Here is a 21007-nt window from a genome sequence, read left to right on the forward strand (position 1 = left end):
AAGAAGGGAGACTGTCTGTTGTACGGATGTTGTGTATCAAAACAATGTGTGTCCTTGCAGTAAATATGGTTTTTTTGCCTAGAAAAACTCATCAGAAGACTGTCAGTTCTTAGAAAACACTGTCCTTAAGGGTGAGGGGATCACAATGCCGGCATCACTAGCAATGGAATAAATCATTCATAATAGATATAAAATTATTAAAACAACTTTTCAATTTAATAAAGTAGTTTTAAAGCATCATCAAATGAAGAGTGTGATGGTAGATAAATGGGGGCATTTTGAATGCTTCATTTTTCAGCAGGTTATTTTGACGGGTGGTGGGAGCCCTGACATTGCCTTCTGTTAGAGAGGTTTCACACACAAGACAGTGATGACGATGGCAGCACAGTGCTTCACGTAGCACTCAGTACGCATTAGCCTCTCGGCACTTTAGATGCGTGCATACTTTCACTCATTCATTTAGTCATTTAATAAAAGTTTATTTTGGACACCTAATCTGTGTCAGGCATTATTCTAGGGGTCAGAAAATTTTTTCTGTAATGAGATAGTAAATAATTTACACTTTGTAAGCCACATACTGTCTCTATCACATATTCTTGTTCCTTTTCCTCAAATATTTAAAGAATGTAAAGACCCTTCTTAGCTCTTGGGCCATATGGACAGGTGGTGGGCTGCATTTGGTGTGCAGGAAGAGTTTACTGAGCATAGCTGGACTCTAGGTGAAATGGATTATTCACTGAACAGAATAGGTGAAAATATCTGACCTTATGAAATTTTAACTCTAGTGTACATTTAATTCTCAGAGAAATCCAACATAGATACCATATTTAACCTTATTTTATTCTATTATTTATTTATTTAGCATGCTAATTTTTTATTGAGGTCACATTGGTTTATAACATTATATAAATTTGAGGTGTATGTCATTATATTTTGACTTCTGTGTAGACTGCCTCGTGTTCACCACCAAAAGTCTAGTTGCCATCAATCACCATACATATGTATCCCTTTACCCCTTTTGCCCTCCCCTCATCCCCTTCCCTTCTGGTAACCACCAATCTGTTCTCTATAACCCTGTGTTTGTTTGTTTATCTTCCACATAGGAGTGAAGTCATATGGTTAACGGCCAGACCACCCTGAATACACCCAATCTAGTCTGAACCCTATTTTAGAAATAAGGGGAAAGCATAAGTAATTTGTCCAAAATCACAAAGCTAGTAAGAAGAAGACCTGGGCTATGAACCAAGATCTGACTTCAAAGTCACTTTTAACCCTTGTGTTTAACTCCCTGTCACTTGCTGTGCCTTTCTCCATGATTAACCTGGAATTTCTGGCTTCAAGTCAATTAATAAAGCAAAGATAATGGAGAGACTACATGTGTGAGGTACTGTCCTGGGCATTGAGAAATTCTGCTGAACAAGACAGACATGATTCTGCAGATGGATTGTGTTTGATGCCTTGAGAATGAGAGAAATCCCTAGGAAGAAATTTGAAGAGGCGAACAGTTAGGGCTAAACCCTGAGGAACTTTGATATGTGAAACTGAGTGGAGGAGGTGGTACACCCAAGAGACAGGGATTGAGAGATATAGGAAAGCCAGCAGAGCATGCAGTCACAGAAACCAGAGGACATTTCAAGAGAAATGACACATCCTCCCAAAAGGCTATGTGAAGTGGGGATTAAAATGTAGCCATTGGATTTAGAAACATGGAGGCCCCTAGTACCTTTGGTGAGAGCACTTTTGGTGGAGTCATGATGATGAGGCCAGCTTAGAGTGGATCTAAGAGAGAACGAATGGAAGTGAGAAGATGTGGCGACAGTGTATACAGACAACTCAAATTCTTTTGAAGACTGACTATAACGAGGAGGAGAGGAATAAGACAGGAATAAGACATGCTAAAGAGGCATGTGGGGTGTAAATAGTTTCCTTTTTTAAAGATGGGAGAGAGTAGAACATTTTTGAATGTTTATGGGATGTATCTGAAGAATAAGGGGGTGATGAAGTTACAGGAGGGGCAGAGAACAACAGAGTCAGTGGGGTTCCTTAGACGGATGGAAGGGTTGAGGTTCACAGCACAAGCAGGGGAAGGAGGCTTCCACATATGTGGGAAAGGACTTCTTCCTCAACTGCAAGGGGAGAGAAAGAGGAGAGGTACCGATGCAGCAAAGTTTAGAGATTTGGTAGATGGAAGATAAGAGAATTTCCATCTACTGGCTTCTATTTTTTCTGACAACTACGTATTTCTCTAGAGTCCACTGTTATTTCTCCTGGGCCCACATATCTGGAAGGATTGATTTCAGCCTGTGTAGGGTAACAGAGGGAGACTCTGAGCTGAACACACGCAAATTGGCCACTACTCTTATTCTCTGCTTTTGTCCTTTGCTGGAAATAATCCTCTCCATGAGTTTTGCAGACAAAAGAAGCTTGTTCTTGACAAAGAAAGAAGCATGATGCTCGAAGAATAGTATGCTCGTGTCATAGGGCTGAACAGGCTGACAGCACTTGGGATGTTTGCATTGTTTGTCAGAAGCAGTGAGGTAGGTTTCTAACCTTGCATCAAATTTGCAAAACTCTTTAAAGGAATGCGTCTATAGAAAGTACGAAACCTAATACCCAAGGCAAGCATATGCAGTCCCCACTGGACCATCCATCCATGCTGCTCACAGCTCGATCTGTCTGTCTCTGCCACACCAATCACCTCACTGGCAGTTGAAAAATGAAATGTCCCTGCTAAATTAGAAAATGACTCCAACTAATATTAAGACTGGTCTTATTCCTTGGAGAGTCAAACACTGAAGTTAGTTTCTTATATTTTTCAGATCACCTAACCTGATCTCTAATTATGTTTCTATAAATAGAAAAAATAGAAAAAAAAGAAAAAAAAACAAAATTAGTTTTATGCTGCCAGCCTGCATTGTTTCTCGATTTTATGGTAAGGAGTGCAGAATACAAAGAACAAGGTTCCCAGGAATGAAAGGAACCGGTGCTTTAGTCATGTGAATCATAGCATCCTGAGGTTGGAGAGGACCTCAGAGGTCAGTGGTAGAACCTTTTCCTGATGCAAAAATCCCCTCTTCATCAGCCCCGTCAGCCTTGACCTGATGTATCAGTGAAGGGGCCCTCGCACTGCTGTGACCTTTCTAGGAGGCTTTGGTGGTGGTGGAGTTCTTCTTCATGTGGAGTGACTTCGGCTTTCCTGTGTCTCACTAATTCTGTCCTGCTGAGGTGTGTGGAATGTGTGGAATCCTCCTTATACAGAATGTATATCTTTTTATTGGAGAGCAAATATCTTGGCCTTCATGCAGTATAAAGTATAAAGTTATATCTTCTCTCTGAGTATCAGTCTCGCATTTATAAAATGGCCTGATTCGAGTGCCTGCCTCCTAGGGCAATTGTATAGCCTGAGTTTTGTGATGAACTTAAAGGTCATAATGCAGCGCTCTGAATTCAGAGACTCCGCATCTCATAGTAAATTCACCATCTCCCTGCTGAGTGACCTTGGGAAAGCTGCTTCATCCCTTGGTGCATCTGCTTCCTCGTGCACAAAGTACCCACCTCATGAGGTGGCTGTGAGGTTCAACATAAACTGCTTAGAGCCATGCCTGGCACATAGTAAGTATGCAATAAATATTTAACATTTATTAATAACCAGCGGGCTAATTAGATTAATTATAAATCAGCTAATTATTAATGATAATTAATATAGTACTATTATTTATAGAATACCTGGTTCTTATATATTCAAGGAGACATTCAGCACATATGATAGCTTCTTGTGATTTATAATTGCACTTAGCAAAATTCTGGGTTAGTTAGTAGTTACTCCATCATTACTAACTGATTTTCCCTAACTAACTAATTGAACTAATTATCGTAATTTTCTGTTGTGTCTTTGTTGGCAGTTTTGCCAGAATTCTCCTTAGCAAAGATTTGTAGGCATCCTTGAAATGCAAAAACAAAAGGAAGTGGTTGACTTGGTATTACTGAGTGGAATACAAGGACGTGGCTTGCTTTCTAGCACTCCTGAAAAGCAGCAGTGCGGTCAAAGAACCTGCCTCTCCGGTTACCATCTTGAACACTGATGGACCTCAGGATCTCGGTCCATGTATAAGCCAGTGGAGTAATACACAGGAACATTTGTTTTCAGTACTGTATTCCCCTTCCTTTTTCATCATCAATTTGAGTAAGACCTGGATTTTTTGGGTCTAATTTATGTGATCAAGATAATTCTACCTGTTTTCTCATGAGACTTTTCTGAAAAGCTTTGCCATCTTTTGTCTTTGCACACAATAAAGTTTCAGAGCTATCTCGTGTTTCAGGGAAGGCTATAATAAAGAGATGTTATTGAACAAGGAAACTAAAACAGTTCACTGATTCCCACCATGTGCTTGCATTTTCTTAATGAGCATCAGACTTCTCACCCCCAAATTGATTTGCCTCACGGGGTGTCTGTGGATCTCTGCAGGGAGACGCCTCTGCTTCTGCATCTCTGATCCACTGAGGCCCCTCTGTTCCCTCCCACTACCTAGAGACGTCAGAAAATGGAAGTTTTGTCTTTCAAGTCCTTTGCATTTCAGGTGCCTGATGATTCTTTACAACTTAAAATTTGACTTGATCACCAGCTGGACGACTCTGTTTTATATCCAATGTGAAGATAGAAGGATTTGTACAGTCTCAATATACTGCAACTAGAGAAGGCTTTTGCTGGACTAGTCTATATTTTTCCTGAAGGATAATTATTCAGTTAGAGTAGTGACTACTAGGGTCTTCTTTCCATATTCGGACCAGAAGGGCCATCCATCCATGGCTTCGCATAACCAGATTAACAGGTGGGTAGAATCCAATTTAATATACGTGTTCATAAAAAACTCACCAGAAGTTGGGCCTCTGAGGGAGGACCCAAAAATCTCTTGTTCCAGATCAGACCTGGAAGGACAACTCTGCTCTGATGTTTCACACGCACTTCAAGCTCAACATGTACAAAACAAAACTCATAAAATTTCTGCCTAGAAATCTAATTTCTCCTTAAGTGTTTACATTTCAGCAAGTAGCATCATCATTCTCCCCTTTGCTGAAGCCAGAACCTGAGAGTCATTCTTGCCTTCTACCTCTTCCTCACTGCAATGCCTAAATCCTGTTGATTCTACTGTCTAAATAGTCATCGCATCTGTCTACTTTTCTTCGTTTCTACTACGTCTACCAGCATCTCAAACGTGAATCATTGCAACAGCTTTTGTGGCAGGTAGAATCTAAGATGGCTCCCTTTGATCCCGGTGTCCTGGTGTTCATGACCCTGTGTAATATCTTCCCCTTGAGAGTGGGTTTGGGTGTAGTGACTTGTTTCTAGTGAGAGGAATATGGCAAAAGTGATGGGACGCCACTTCTGAGACTAGATTATCAAAGACTGCGACCTCAGCTTTGCTTGCCTGCTCTCTCTCTGGCTCGTCGCACTTGCTGGCTGTGATGAGGCATACGGCTATGTTGTGAGTCTCCCTGTGGGCTTCTGATCAGCAGACAGTGAGATATCGAGGCCCTCAGTCTAACAGCTGCAAACCACCATGACTGAACTTAGAAGAAAGTCCTTTTCCAGCTGAGCCTTGAGATGACTGCAATCCTGGATGGCATTTTGATTGCAGCTTTGGAAGCAACTGTGAACCTAAATATCCAGTTAAGTTGTACCCAGATTCTTGATTCACAGCAATTGCGAGATAATAAGTGTTGTTTTAAACCCCTAAGTTTTGGAATAATTTGTTAAATAGCAGTAGATAACTAAATACAGCATCCTAACGGGACTTCCCATACCCACTGTTGCTAAACTACACTGTAGCCAAATTTGCACATTTACTAACATGTAAATCTGATTTCCTATTGACTCATGATAAAGCCCAAAGTTCCAAACACTTGGTCAAAGATCTTTTTGACTGACTGAAGCTCTCCAGCCTCATCTCCCACGTTTCTCTCTCTGGACTCTGGACTCTGACAGTCAGTCTTTTCCAGTTTCTCCTGGCGCCATGTTCACCCTCCCCTGCAGGCCTTTGCACTTGCCGTGTCTCCTGCTGGGAGCTTCCTTTCTCCTCACCCTTTACCTGGCTGCCTTGTTGGCATCTTTTTTGCCTCAGCTTAGTATTCCCTCCTCAAGGAGATCTTTCTTTCCTGACCCCGCCCTATGGACAAGGCTGAGAGCTGCTCTTTTTACTCCCACAGCACGCTGTGATTTCTCTACCACCACACTGAGTACTCTAGTATGAAGGTTTTTATGTGCCTCTTAACTCTTACCCAGCTTGAGCAAGGAGCAAAGCAGACATAGGCCTGGAACATCGCAGGAGCTCATTGTACAGGAGAAGGGGAAGTTTCCTTTCTTCCCAAGGGGTAATTTGGCTGTTCAAATATTTTATGGGCGTCTCAAACTCAGCTTGTGAAATGTTGAAAGCTGTTTGGGGGGAATGGCAGGGAGCAGCAGTCTCAGTCCGTTCTGCCACCAGCGAGAAGGAATTCCATTTTTACAATGTTCCAGGCCCAGTGCGGCAGGGAGTGCCAAGTGACACTGTTCCCACCAGAAAAGCAGTTCCACAAATGCTTCGCTTTGCTCAGGGCTTTTGGTTTCACAAGAAGTGGGTCTTCATTATGGCTGTGTGGAGGACTTGGAGTATGTGAAACAGTATCAGTTCTGAAGATAATCTTCCAGTAGAACTCTACCAGAAAGCTATGGTGGCCAGCACTTACAGACCAGGAAGAATAATTTCCACAGTGTATGACACGTAATGGGGATCACTATGGGCAGTTCAATCTGGGGTTTTATATGGAGTGTTGATAATTTATATACCGACAAGAACAGCTGATAATTAGCGTACAAGCCAATCCAAAATCCTGTGTGTTGAGGCTTAGCCAGGAGATTGCTTATGTGGAAGGCAGCTCACCCTGTGTCGTGCCCTGATTATTTTCCAAATCCAAATGTCCCTTGTGCAGATGCGTTGGAGCTGCCACTTGACCCTGTCTCCATCATAAAAGAGCTTGTGAAACACACTGAAGGGATGGACCAGTGCTGTTGTGTTAGAGATACGTTGCATGGGCAGGAACGCAGTGATGAGGAAGGCCTGCCCCTACTGATCAGGTTCTGAAGGAAAGCTGGCCTCTCACATGGTCTACACTTCCTGGTAATCAGAGAACATGTGGTGTGTTGATCACGTCTGACTTTTTGGGTAAAATGGAGAGGTGTGGGCCTTGTGCCTAGAAAATAAAGCTGGTCTCAATACAGTGTAACACAATTTCCTCTTAACACAGACAACTTGCATTTGAATATGCAGATTTAATCTTAATAATAATAATAATAACAACAATTTTTGCAGTTTTTATTCCCTTCATCCATTAGTTCATTCATTTTTTTCAATATTTATTGGATATTTACTAAATACTGAAATAGCACATGGCAGTTAAGTGTATGTAGCAATCAGCATAGGCTGAGTGATGCTGCAGTACCAAATGGCCGCTACATGTTCCGTTCATTGTAAATTCATGCCCATCATGGGTTGGCTGTGGCTCATCCAGGTTATCTGCGTTCCAGGACCAAGGCAGAAGGAGCAGCCTTTATCTGATACATGCTGGCTTCATGAGCTGTGATGGACAACATGATGGCCCTCAAATCTCTGTTCAGAAGCACTCACTCGCACATCATTGGTCAAAGTAAGTCACAACGCCCCCTGGTGTCAGTGGAGTGAGATTACAGTCCTTCTGGAATCCCCTCTCCCTGGTAGTAGAAGCAGGAATATTTTGAACAAATGATACAATTTACATCAGTGTAACCACCAGGAGACTCTGGATAAAGAGTTCCCAGTGACAGGATGATTGGTTTTGATGAATGGTTTGGCTCGTTTCACAGCAGGGAGACTTCACAGAATGTGAAGAACTTAAATGGATCTGGCAAAGTTCAGTTTTATTAAGAACATCGCCCTGATATTTTTCTGCCAAAACAGTAGTTTTTCTCTTGCTTTGACCCCTCGCAGCACTGATTTCCAAGGTTCTCCCAGACTGGGTTTGTAGAAGCACAAATGTTTCAAGTTCCTTGCGCACAGCAACCTTTGGGAAGCTGGAAACTTTCGAAAGAAAAGTTTTTCCTGGAATTTGCGAGTCAAATGCTGAGTTTGCCACTCTACTGGCATTATATCTTTTGACTTCATTTATGCAAACGTTTCATGCTTGCAAGGGGTTCGCTCCTAAAGGAAGTAAAGTCTTGAATTCTTACACTGCCAAATTTAATTAAAGTTGCTCATTGCTGATATCCAGCTTAAAACTGGCAAACTTTATTAGTCATTCTATAGAAAAAGTGATGACAGCACACTTTTTTTATAGCACGAATGGGATTTTTTTAAAACTTTATGCAAAACAAAGTAGCCAGTATAATTAGACAGTAATTTGTAACTTCCAACGTAAACATTTTAGGAGCAGTAGTATCAAAAGTGAGTGCTAATTAGAGAGCTGTTAGAGAATATGCGTAAGTGGTAACAGATTGACAAGCTATACCAAACAGCAGGCTATTTATAACTCCATGCTGTTTTTAAATTCTATTTTGTTTAATAGTCTTTGGACAACTCATAAGAGGGGAGAGTTTCACAACTTGATTTGCGGTTTAATTTCTGTAAATACAGCTAAACCTTGCAGATGTGACTGCAGAGCAGCTAGCCGTGATAATTAAAAAGTATTAGTAATTGGATGCCTTTCTGACTAAGTTGTTTGAGATTCTAGTATCTTTTGTGTTCCATCTCCCCAAAGAAAGGATACATAGAAGCATTACTTAATTATGTCTGTAACAATAAAGCGCACTTTGATCAGCAACCTTTCAGGAGCATTTGCCTTGTAGTCATTTATTCAAACAACAAAGAGTCAAGAAATATTTATGAGAAAGGGTAGGGGATTGAGGCACAGACACTCACTTGGGCTGCTGTTGACCCTGTGGACACTTGACCTCTAGTTTCATTAGCAAGGAAATTGTTTAAACATTGACAAGAGGCTGAGATGTGATTTCCTGTCAAGTTTATGCCTTCTTCTGGATTTCTTAGCAAGTAATAAGAAAGAAATTTAGTTCTTGATGGGAAAGGAGACATATCACAATGTGTAAGACTTAGTCTCTTCTCCCACGGTCATGTTCCATGAAAGTAAGTGTCAGAATTAAAGAGATGTGAACGGGAAGGGAGAATGTCTTGTATGACTATTGCTTTTTTAAAAAAATAGTTAAAATTCACATAACCATTTTAACCAATCACCACTTTAATGATTTTTAAGTATAAAGTTCAATGCTTTTTAAAACACTCACAATGTTGTGATACCATCCCAACTATCTAATTCTACAATATTTTCATCACTCCAATAAGAAACCACAGACCCATTAAGCAGTCCTTCCTCATTTCTCTCTCCCTCGTGCCCTGGCGAACACTGCTCTTCATTCTGTTTCTGTGAATTTGCCCATTCTAGGTCTTTCAAATATATGGAATCATAAATATGTGGCTTTTTATATCTGGCTTCTTTCACCTAGTATAATGTTTTCAAGGTTCATTCATGATGTAATATGCATCAAAATTTAATTCCATGTTATGGCTGAATAATATTCCATTGTATAAGTATACCACATTTTGTTTATCCATTCATCAATCAGTGGACATTTGGGTTGCTTCCACTTCTTCCTTATAATATGAATAATGTTAACATGAACTTGGTGTACAAGTTATTGTGTAAACATACGCTTTCAGTTCTCTTGGGTATATATCTAAGAGTGAAATTGTTGAGCCCAGTGGTAACTCTAAATTCAACTTTGTGAGAAATTGACAAACCGTTTCCCACAGTAGCTGCACCATTCTACATTCCCCTTATCAGTGTATGAGGATTCTTGTTTCTCCACATTCGCACCAACAATTATTATTTTCTGCTTTTTTTTTGGATTAGAGTTATCCTGCTGGATGTGAAGTAGTAGCTCATTGTGGTTTTGATTTGCAATTCCTTAACGACTAACGACGTTAAATTAGGTATCTTTTCAGGTGTTTATCGGCCGTTTGTATATCTTTTTTACAGAAATGTATATTTAAGTTCATTGTCCATTTAATTTATTTATTATTTAAAAAAATTATTTTATTGAGGTCATATTCTCTTATGACATTGTGTATATTTCAGGTGTACATTATTGTATTTCAGTTTCTGCATAGATTGCCCTGTTGCATCACCGAGAGTCCAGTTTTTATCCATCACCATGTATATTTGTCCCTTTACCCCTTTTCACCCTCCCTCTACTCCCTTGTCCTCTGGTAACTGCTATTCTGTTCTCCTTATCTATGTGTTCGCTTGTTGATCTTCCACATATGAATGAAATCATACAGTATTTGTCTTTCTCTGGCTGACATTTTACTTAGCATAATACCCTCAAGGTTCATCCATGTTGTTGCGAATGAGATGATGTTGTCCCTTTTTATGGCTGCATAGGATTCCATCATATATATATACACCACATCTTCTTTATCCATGCATCCATTGATGGGCGCTTGAGTTGCTTCCACATCTTGGCTATTGTGAATAATGCTGCAGTGAACATAGTGGTGCATATATCTTTTTGGATTATTGATTTCATGTTCTTTGGATAAATACCCCCAGTAGTGAGTAGCTGAATCATTTGTATTTTTGAGAAAATTCCATACTGTTTTCCATAGCACCTGCACCAGTTTACATTCCCACCAGCATTGTACAAGGGTTGCCTTTTCTCCATGTCATCTCCAGCACTTGTCTTTTCTTGTCTTGTTAATTATAGCCATTCTGATGGGTGTGAGATATCTCATTGTAGTTTTGATTTGCATTTCCCTAGCAATTAGTGATGTTGAACATCTTTTCATGTGCCTGTTGGCCCTCTGTATATGTTCTTTGGAAAAATGTCTGCTCATATCCTCTGCCCATTTTTTTTGATCAGGTTGTTCACCGTTTTGTTGTTGAGTTGCACGGGTTCTTTATATATTTTGGAAATCAACCCCCTTTGTCAGATATATGATTTGCAAATATATTCTCAGAGTTGGTGGATTGTTTTCTCATTTTGTTGATGGTTTTCTTTGCCTTGCAGAAGCTTTTTAGTCTGATGTAGTCTCATTTATTTATTTTTCCTCTTGGTTCCCTTGCCTGAGTAGATATGGTATTCAGAAAGTTGCTGTTAAAACTAATGTCAGAGAGTGCATTGCCTATATTTTCATCTAGAAGTTTTATGGTTTCAGGTCTTACATTCAAGTCTTTAATCCATTTTGAGTTAATTTTTGTGTATGGTGTAAGATAACAGCCTACTTTCATTTTTTTGCATGTGGCTCTCCAGTTTTCCCAACACGATTTATTGAAGAGACTTTCCTTTCTCCATTGTATGTTCTTTGTCTCCCTTGTGGAAGACTACCTGTCCACAGATGTGTGGAATTATTTCTGGACTCTTGATTATGTTCCATTGATCTGTGTGTCTGTTTTTGTGCCAGTACCATACTGTTTTGATGACTATAACTTTGTAGGATATTTTGAATTCAAGGAGTGTGATACCTCCACATTTGTTCATTTTTCCTCAGGATTGTTTTGTATATTCAGAGTCTTTTGTTGTTCCATGTATATTTCAGGATTCTTTGTTCTATTTCTGTGTAGAATGTCATTGGGATTCTGATTGGGATTGCATCGAATCTGTAGATTGCTTTAGATAATATGAGCATTTTAACTACGTTTATTCTAATCCAGGAGCATGGAATGTCTTTCAATTTCTTTATGTCTTCTTCAATTTCTTTCAATAACGTCTTATAGTTTTCAGTGTATAGGTCTTTCACCTCCTTGGTTAAATTTATTCCTAGGTATTTCATTTTTTTTTTTGTTACAGTTGTAAATGGGATTGTATTCTTGATTTCTCTTTCTGCTAGTTTGTTGTTAGCGTATAGAAATGCAACTGATTTTTGTATGTTTATTTTGTACTCTTCAAATGTACTGTATTCATTGATTATTTCTAACAGATTTTTGTGGATTCTTTAGGGTTTTCTATGTATAGAATCATGTCATCTGCAAATAGTGACAGTTTTACTTCTTCCTTTCCAATTTGAATCCCTTTTATTGCTTTTTCTTGCCTAATTGCTCTGGCTAAAACTTCCAGCACCATATTGATTAAAAGTGGTGAGAGTGGCAATCCTTGTCCTGTTCCTATTCTCAGAGGAACAACTTTCCACTTTTTCACCATTGAGTATGATATTCGCTGTGGGTTTGTCATATATGACCTTTAATATGTTGAGGTACTTTCCTACTATACCCATTTTATTCAGAGTTTTTAATCATAAATGGATATTAATCTTGTCAAATCCTTTCTCTGCATCTGTTGAAATGATCATGTGATTTTTATTCTTCATTTTGTTAATGAATTTTGTTAATAATGAATTTTGTTAATTAATCATTGATTGACTTGTGGATGTTGAACCATCCTTGCATCCCTGGAATAAATTCCACTTGATTGTAGTGTATAATCATTTTAATGTATAGTTTTATCTGATTTGCTAATGTTTTGTTGAGGATTTCTGCATCATTGTTCATCAGTGGTATCAGCCTGTAATTTTCCTTTTTTGTGTTGTTCTTGTCTGGTTTGGTACCAGGGTAATGTTGACCTCATAAAAGGAGTTAGGAAGCATTCTGTCCGCTTCTCTATTTTGGAATAGTTTAAGAAGGATAGGTATTAAATCTTTGAATGTTAGAATTTACTGGGGAGGCCATCTGGTCCTGAACTTTTGTTTTTTGGGAGGTTTTTGATTACTGTTTCAATCTTGTTATTTGTGCTTGATCTATTCAGGTTCTCTATTTATTCTTGATTAATTTTTGGGAGGTTGTATGATTCTAAGAATTTATCCATTTCTTCTAGACTATCCAATTGCTTGGTGGATAGCTTTTCAAAGTATTCTTTTATAATCTTTTTTATTTCTGTGGTGTCCATTGTAATTTCTCTTACTTTGTTTTTCATTCTATTTATTTGAATTTTCTCTTTTTTTCTTAGTGAATCTTGCCAAGAGTTTGTCATTTTTATTATCTTCTCAAAGAATCAGCTCTTAGTTTCATTGATCTTTCTATTGTGTTTCAATCTCTATTTCATTTATCTCTGCTCTGATTTTTATTGTTCCCTTTCTTCTACTGACATTTGGCTTTGTTTGCTCTTCTTTTTCTAGTTATTTAGGTATAGTGTAAGATTGTTTGTTTGAAATTGTTCTTGTTTTTTGAGGTAGTTCTGTATTGCTGTAAATTTCCCTCTTAGTACTGCTTTGGATGCATCCCATAAGTTTTGGTATTTTGTATTTCCATTTTCATTTGTCTCTAGGTATTTTTTGATTTCTTCATTGATCCAATAGTTGTTCAGAAGCATGTTAGTTAGTCTCCACATATTTATGACTTTCCCAGTTTTTTTCTTGTAGTTGATTTCTAGTTTCATACCATCATGGATGGAAAAGATGGTTGATGTGATTTCAATCTTCTTAAATTTTTTTAGTTGTGCTTTGTTTTCCAACACATGGTCTATCTTTAAGAATGTTGACTGAGCACTTGAGAAGAATGTATATTCTACTGCTTTTGGATGGAAAGTTCTATATATATCTACTAAGTCTATCTGCTCTAGTGCTTCATTTAGGGCCACTCTTTCCTTGTTGACTTTCTATCTGGATGATCTATTCATTGATGTAAGTGGGGTGTTAAGGTGCCCTACTATTATTGTGTTGCTGTCAATTTCTCCCTTTAAGACTGTTAATGGTTGGTTCATATACTTTCCTGCTCCTGTGTTAGGTGCATATATATTAATGTTATGTCTTCTTAGTGGAATGTCCCTTTTGTCATTATCTAATACCCATCTTTGTATCTAGTTATCTTTCTGATCTTGAAGTCTGTTTTGTCTGAAACAGGTATCACTACATCCACTTCCTTTTGGATGCCATTTTCTTGGAGTATCATCCTCCATCCCTTCACTCTGAGCCTACATTTGTCTTTAGAGCTGACATGTGTTTCCTGGAGGCAGAATATTGTTGGGTCTTGTTTTTTAATCCATCCAGCCACCCTGTGTCTTTTGATTGATTAATTTAATCCATTTACATTTAGAGTGATTCTTGATATGTGAGGGTTTAATACTGCTATTTTATCTTTTGTTTTCCGGTTGATCTATGTTTCCATTGTTTTCCTTCCCTGGTGTTTCTGTCTGTCATTTCAGTTAGGTGGCTTTGTGTGATTGTTTTCTCAGTTTCCTCTTTATTTATGATAGGTGACTCTGCTCTGATTTTTTGTTTCGTGGTTACCATGGAGTTTGTATAAAAGATCTCATAGATGAGATAGTCCTTTTTCTGATAGCCTCTTATCTCCATCAGCCTAAGCAGCTTTCATCTCTTTCCTCTTCACCTTCTATGTGTTTGTTGTCACAAATCATTCTTTTTCGTGTTGTGAGTTTGTGGCAAAGTTGAAGTGGTTATATTTATTTTTGACACTTTGTTTCCCTTTGTCATTTAGAACCTATAACCTTTGTTGTTTACTAAGCTATTCTGATATAGAGCAGTAATTTTCTGATTTTGCCTGTCCATTTATCTCTTTGCTCAAAGTTTTGTAAACTTTTGTTTTCTTGCTTTAGGTAGGAGGGCTCCTTTCAACACTTCTTGTAAGGCAGGCCTAGTGGTAGTGAACTCCCTCAGCTTTGGTTTCTCTGGGAAAGGTTTTATTTCTCCATCATTTCTGAAGGACAGTTTCACTGGATTGCTGTCAATTTTTCTGGATAGAGTTTTCTTGGCTGGATAGAGTTTCCAATTCCTGGATAGAGTATTCTTGGCTGATAGTTTTTGTCCTTCAGTATTTTGAATATGTCACTCCACTCTCTCCTAGCCTTTATGGTTTCTGCTGAGAAGTCTACCGAAAGCCTTATGGAGTTTCCTTTGTAGATTCTTTTCTTCCATCTTGCTACCCTTAATATTTTTTCTTTGTCCTTGACTTTTGACAGTTTTGATATTACATGCCTTGGAGAAGGTCTTTTTGCGTTGAGGTAATTAGGAGTTCTATTAGCTTCTTATACTGCTATGTCTAGTTTCTTCTCCAGGTTTTGGAAGTTCTCAGCTCTTATTTCTTTGAACAAGCTCTCTGCTCTTTGCTCCCTCTCTTCTCTTTGTGGAATACCTATAATCCTTGTATTACTTTTCCTAATTGAGTTGGATATTTTTTGAAGAATTTCTTAAATTTTTTAGGTCTTAGTTCTCTCTCCTTCCCCACTTGAATCATTTCTAGGTTTCTTTCTATCTCTGAGCTCACTAATTCTCTCCTCTGTGTGGTCTGCTCTATTTTTAATACTTTCTACATTATTTTTAATCTCATTAATTGTGTTCCTCATCTCCAGAAATTGTTTGTTTTTTTTTCTTTTAGAGTTTCAGTCTCTTTGGTGACATACTCCTTCTGTTCATTAATTTTATTCCTGAGCTCATTGAACTATCTTTCTGGATTTTCTTGTAACTTATTGAGTTCCTTCATGACAGCTATTTTGAATTTGCTGTCAGAATGTAATCTTCTGTGACTTCATGTTTGATTTCTAGAGAGTTGTCATTCTCCTTCTGTTCTGCTGTGTTACTGTAGTTCCTCATGGTGTTTGATGAATTGATCCTCTGCTGGCACCTTTGTGGTAGTAAACACCTTTCTTATTTGGGTAAGGCTTTGGTTACATTTGTTCTGAGCTTCTTCTGGTTGTACCTGAGAGCCTGCACTTCCCACCCTCCACTGCCTCTACTAGAGGTATTGTCAGTACCCTCCTTGTGCTACTTGTGACTCTGACGTTGTTGGTGTCTTGCTGCTTCTGATGTTGCTGCAATCTCAGGTGATGCCACCGGGGTCACCAGGCATTGAGCACTTCTGCTTCCAGGGTCACCTGGGTTTCATGTTCCTCTGCTGGCTCTCTGTGGGCTCTCTGCTGGCTTGGGTGCTGCTGCCCTGTGCACTGCCTGTGCTTCTGATCCTGGGTTGTCCGTGGGTGCTGTTTGTACTACTTCTAGGGGTGCTGGGTTCATGGGTGTTGCTGTTGCTGCTGGGATCCCAGGGATCCAGGGACTTGTTTGCAGCCCCTGCTGCTGGTGGAGCTGGTGTCAGGGATCCCAGCACTGGGGGCTGGGTCACTGGTTCTTCTGTGGTTCCTGAAGCCTCTGACACAGGTTCCACTTGCCACTGCTACAGTGTATTAGGGACTAAGCAGGTAGACATTTTGGTTACTGCTTTCTGTGCTGCCTCTGGTCTCTGGTGCTAGCTGTTCTGTTTTGAGAAGTCAGGTCAGGGGGCCCTGCTTCACCTGGGAAAATCTGAGTTTTGTATATATTCCTTAGTATTGGAAGACCCGGCTGCTCCTATGGGAGGCTGAGGGGACATGTTTTCTGGATCCACTGGAAGATGGGCAAGAGCAAGCCATGCCCACTTTCTCTGCCCCCACCACAGCTGCTCATAGTTGCATGGGCTGAATCTACTGAGATGTGGGCAGAGAGCAAGCTGCATCCATTTTCTCCACCCCTGCCACAACTGTTTGCAGTTGTGGGGTCAGGATCTGCTAGGAGATGGGCAGGGAGAAAGCCTTGCCTGCTTTTTTTCTCTTTGTTTTCTGCCCCCACTGTGGCCACTTGCAGGCATGTTCGCCAGTATAAGTCTCTTCACCCTGGATCTCTGCTGTTGGAGGACAGGGAGGGGAGCTCCTCCTCTAGTTCTACTGCCTCCTGCAGGTCCAGTCCATTTACTTTCAGATGCATAGAAGTGTGGATCTCTTAGGTGTCCTGTTGTGCTATGTAGGGAACCTTCTGTTGGTCAATGGATGTCTGATTGGTTGTAACTTAGAGGAGAGAAACAAAGGGAACAACTCATTCTTCTGTGATGCTGACATCACTCTCATTGCCCATTGAAAAAGTAAGGTTGTTTTCCTCTTTGTTGTTGAATTGTAAGAGTTCTTTATCTACTTTGGATATTAATAACTTGTCAAATAAATGATTTGTAAATATTTTATTCAATTCTGTAGGTACTTTTTTCCCTATCTCGATGTTGTCCTTTGATGAACCAAAGTTTTAAATTTTGATGAAGTCTAATTTATCTATTTTTCTTTTGTTGCTTTTACTTTTGGTATCATATCTAAGAATCCATTGACCAATCCAAAGTCATGAAGATTTACTGCAATGTTTTATTCTAAGTTTTATAGCTTTAGCTCCTACATTTAGGTCTTTGATCTGTTTTGAGGTAATTTTTGCGTGTGGTATGTGGTAGGGGTACGACTTCATTCTTTTGCATGTGGATATCCTGTTGTGCCAGCACTATTTGTTGAATAGACTATTCTTTCCCCATTGAATGGCTTTGGCAGTCTTTTGAAAATCACTTGGCCGGGGATATAAGGGTTTGTTTCTGGACTGCCAATTCTATCCTATTGACCCATATGTCTATCCTTAGGCCAGTACCACACTTTTTGATTACAGTAGCTTTGTAGTCAGTTCTGAAATTGGGAATGTGAGTCCTCCAACTTTGTTCTTCCTTTTCTAACATTATTTTGGCTATTCAGGATCACTGGCAATTCCATATGAATTTTAGGATCAGCTTGTCCGTTTTTGCAACAAGGTAGCTGAAATTTTGATACAGATGTCGTTGAATCTGTAGACGACCTTGGGTAATATTGCCATCCTAATATTAATTCTTCCAATCCATGGATTTCCTTTGTTTAAGATTCATCCTAATTCATTCACTGATGTCTTGTATTTTTCATTGTACAAGTTTTGCACCTCCTTGGTCAAATTTATTCCTAGTTTTTACTCTTTCAGATGCTATTGTAAATAGAATTGTTTTTTAATTCCAATTTTGGATTATTCATTGCTAGTGTATGGAAATGCAACTGAATTTAGTATATTGACTTTGTATTTTGCCACTTTTCTGTATTGTTATGGATTGACAAACTTGTTTATTAACTTTAATATTTTTTTGTGTGGTTTCTTTAGGATTTTCTATATATAAGATCATGTAATCTGTGGATAGAGAGAGTTTACTTCATTCTTTCCAATTTGGATACCTTTCCTTTCTTTTTCTTTCCTGCTTGCCTTGGCTAGAACTTCCAGTACAATGTTGAATAGAAGTGATGAGAGCAGACATCCTGTTCTTATTCCTGATTTTAAGTGAGAAATCTTTAAGTCTTTCACCATTAAGTATGATGTTAATTGTGGGTTTTGCATAGATACATTTTTCAGGATTGAAGAAGTTCACTTTTGTTTCTAGTTTGAATATTTTTATCATGAATAGTATTGGATTTTGTCAACTATTTGTCTGCATTGTTATGGACTAAAATATGTCCCCACCAAATTCCTATGTTGCAGCCCTAACCCATGATGTGACAGTATTTGGAGAAAGCCTTTAGGAGGTGATTGAAGTTAACTGAGGTCTTCAGGATTGGGCCCTGATCCAGTAGTGCTGACGTGTTTATAAGAAGAGGAAGCAACACGAAAAGTGTGCACACAGAGGTATAAGGCCATCTGAAGACACAGTGAGAAGGTGACCATCTGCCAGGCAGGAAAAAGGTCTCAGAGGAACCCAACTCCACTGGTACCTTGATCTTGAGCTTCCAGCCTCCAGAACTGTGAGGAAGTAAATTTCTGCTGTTTAAGCCCCCCAGTCTGTGGTACTCAGTTATGGCAGCCGGAGCAGATGAAGACATGCATCAGTTGTAACGATCATGTGGTTTTGTTCTTTCACCCTATTAATACAATGTATTATATTGAGATTTTCATATTTTCAACTACCTTTGCTTTCCTGGGATAAATCTCACTTGCTCATTGTGTCTAACCTTTTAATATGCTGCTGGGTTTGGTTTGCTAGTATTTTGGGGGGATTTTTGTTTCTATATTTATAATGCATATTGCTCTGTAGTTTTATTTTCTTGTGATTTCTTTGTCTGTCTTTGATTTCAGGGTAATACTGGCTTCATAGAATGAGTTGGGAAATGTTTCCCACTCTACTATTTTTTGGGAGGGTTTGTGAAGAATTTGTATTAATATTTCTTTAAGTGTTTGGTAGAATTCAGCAGTGCAGCTATCTGAAACAGGGCTTTGTGGAAAGTTTTCCTGATTACTAATTTAATCTCTTTATTTCTATAGGTCTCTTTAGATTTTGTATTTCTATTTGAGTACATTTGGATAGTTTGTATATTACTGGAAACTTGCCCTTTCTGTCTGTTGCCTACAGTTGTTCATCAAATTCTATTTTAATCCTTTTCATTTCTGTAGAGTCAGTCAGTTGTAATGTCCTCATTTTCACTCGATTTTAGCAATTTGAGTTTTCTCTCTTTTATTCTTTGTCAGTCTAGCTAAAGGTATATTAATTTTACTGTTCTTTGTGAATCAACTTTTGGTTTCGTTGCTTCTCTCTATTGTTTTTTAATTCTCTATTTTCACTTATCTCCATTATAATCCTTATTATTTCCTTCTTCTATTTGCTTTGAGTTTAGTTTTATCTTCTTTTTCTAGTTCTTTAAGGTAGAATGTTTGCTTATTTATTTGAGATTCTTTTGTCTTTAAATGTAGGCTTTTATAGTTATAAATGTTCCCCTGAGCACTGCTATTGCTGCATCCCCTAAATTTTGGTATGTTGTATTTTAATTGTCATTTGACTGAAAGTATTTTCCAATTTCCCTTGTGAGTTTTTCCGACTTTGTTGTTTAAGAGAATGTTGTTTAATTTCCACATATTTGTGAATTTTCCAGATTTCCTTCTGTTATTTATTTCTAATATTATTCCATTGTAGTTAGAGAAGATACTTTGTTTGATTTCAATCATTTTAAATTTCAGACTTTTTAAATAGGCTAACATATGGTCTATCCTGGAGAATATTCCATGTGCACTTGAGAAAAATGTGTGTTCTTCTATTTTTGCATGGTTTGTCTGTTGGATGTAGTTGGCATATATATTGTTCAAGTTGTCTATATGCTTGTGATCTTCTGTGTATTGTTCTGTCAATTATTAAAAGTAATGGGGAACTGATATCTTCAATTGTTATTGTTGAACTGTGTATTTCCCCTTTCAATTCTGCCACTTTCTGCTTCATGTATGTGGGGCTCTGTTGTTAGGTGCATATATGTTCATAATTGTTTCTTCCTGATGGTTGACCCTTTTATCATTATATAATGTCCTTCTTTTTCTCTTGTAACAAAGTTTTTGTCTTCTGATATTAATATAGACACTCAAGCTTTCTTAGTTTACTGTTTTTGTGAAATATCTTTTGGATCCTTTCACTTTCAAGTTACTTGTGTCTTTGGATCTAAAGTGAGTTTCTTGTAGATAGCATCTAATTGGATCATTTTTGTTTATTCATCCTGCCAATGTCTGCCTTTTAACTGGAGGATTTAATCTATTTACATGTAATGTAATTACTTATAAGAAAGACTTGCTTCTATTTTGCTATTTATTTTCTGTATGTTTCATATATTTTTTTGGGGGGCCATCATTTCTTCTATTAATGCCTTTTCTGTTAGATAATTTTTAGTGTACCATTTTGATTCTCTTCTCTTAAGTTATTTTCTTAGTGGTTACCCTGGGAATCGCAGGTAACATTTGTAACAATTAATTTATAACACTCTTCTTCTAATTAATACCAACTTAGTTTCAATAATATGTAAAATTTTGCTATATAGCTTCATTCCCCTCTTTATGTTGTCACAAATTTCATCTTTATACATTTGTACATTATGTGCCCATGAACATGGATTTATAATTACTGTTTTATCTAGTTGTCTTTTAAATTATATAGAAAAAATAAGTTACAAATAAAACAAAAATTCATATTGACTTTTATAATTATCTGTATAATTGACTTTATTAGTGTTCTTTATTTCTTCATGTATATTTCAGCATATTCAGTTATTGTCTAATGTCCTTTTTTTCATCCTGAAGACTCCTTTTAGCATTTTTTATAGGATAGATCTGCTACATACAAACTCTCTGTTTTTGTTTACTGGAAAGCCTTAATTTCT

The 21007-nt window shown here is 38.1% G+C and overlaps 1 long non-coding RNA gene across 2 annotated transcripts in view; it reads left to right on the forward strand.

Annotated features, from left to right (window-relative positions):
• The window catches only part of LOC139041442 (uncharacterized), a 46242-nt gene extending 26368 nt beyond the window's left edge, over nucleotides 1-19874 (forward strand). Inside the window, exons 1-3 of one of the 2 annotated variants that reach the window (XR_011496608.1) lie at nucleotides 6976-7154; nucleotides 7562-7680; nucleotides 18360-19874. This is a non-coding gene — a long non-coding RNA (uncharacterized lncRNA). Of the gene's footprint in view, nucleotides 1-6975; nucleotides 7155-7561; nucleotides 7681-18359 lie in introns of those variants that run through there. The other variant, XR_011496609.1, reaches the window with a different exon arrangement.
• The last annotated feature ends 1133 nt before the right edge of the window (nucleotides 19875-21007 follow it).

Source organism: Equus asinus, chromosome 21 (genome assembly GCF_041296235.1).
Source record: "Equus asinus isolate D_3611 breed Donkey chromosome 21, EquAss-T2T_v2, whole genome shotgun sequence".
NCBI classification, from domain to species: Eukaryota; Metazoa; Chordata; class Mammalia; order Perissodactyla; family Equidae; genus Equus; species Equus asinus.